The sequence below is a fragment of the Sinocyclocheilus rhinocerous genome, unplaced genomic scaffold (assembly GCF_001515625.1).
Source record: "Sinocyclocheilus rhinocerous isolate Xijiao unplaced genomic scaffold, SAMN03320098_v1.1 scaffold411, whole genome shotgun sequence".
NCBI classification, from domain to species: Eukaryota; Metazoa; Chordata; class Actinopteri; order Cypriniformes; family Cyprinidae; genus Sinocyclocheilus; species Sinocyclocheilus rhinocerous.
The window spans coordinates 1,822,045-1,822,806 of NW_015640493.1; positions in this window are offsets into that span (position 1 = coordinate 1,822,045).

The following is a 762-nucleotide window of genomic DNA, read 5'->3' on the forward strand; positions in this document are numbered from 1 at the left end:
ACACCGAGATGTGCTCAGCATCAAAATTAAACAGACAAACATTTCAGATGGAGTCTCTATAATGATTCAAGACTAGGGATTCTAATAAGAGTTTAGAAAAAGGATTCAATGCAATCCTTAAAAATGCAGTGCTTGGTCATGCTTAAATTGAAATCGACTCATAAATAATGGTATTGATAATATATGTTGTGAGGTAACTATGAAACATTTAGGTGCATTTAACATTTTTCCTAAAGTGATTGTTTTGAATGTTTGTTTACACAAAGTCTAAATGTTTTATACAGGAAAAAATAAATAAAATATTCAAAATAATAACATAATTGCAGGAACATCACATGCTCAATGTGATGACTATTGACTGATGTATTAAACTTCTTTTCTGTGATGTGATACATTTTATAACAAAGAAGAATCTACTAAATAATAATACACAGATATTAAAAATAAACTTTTTTTAATTAAGTTCTGGGGTGTTTTTGTGTATTTTCGCCTAAATTTTACATACCCAATTTCAAATGTTAACCCAACACACATACAATGGATGAAATGAAAAAAAAAATGGTGTCATTGCATAGAAAACCCTTTGAACTACAAAATGTGATTGTAATTCTTCATAAATAACATTATATATGTTTTAAATATTACAATAAACACTAAAAAAACATAGGCACTTTTTGAATTTTTTTCAGCATTTTTTTTTTTTAAGGTTCTATTTGCTCCAGCTCCCTGCAACTTATATTGTTTGATTCCACTAGGTGCCAA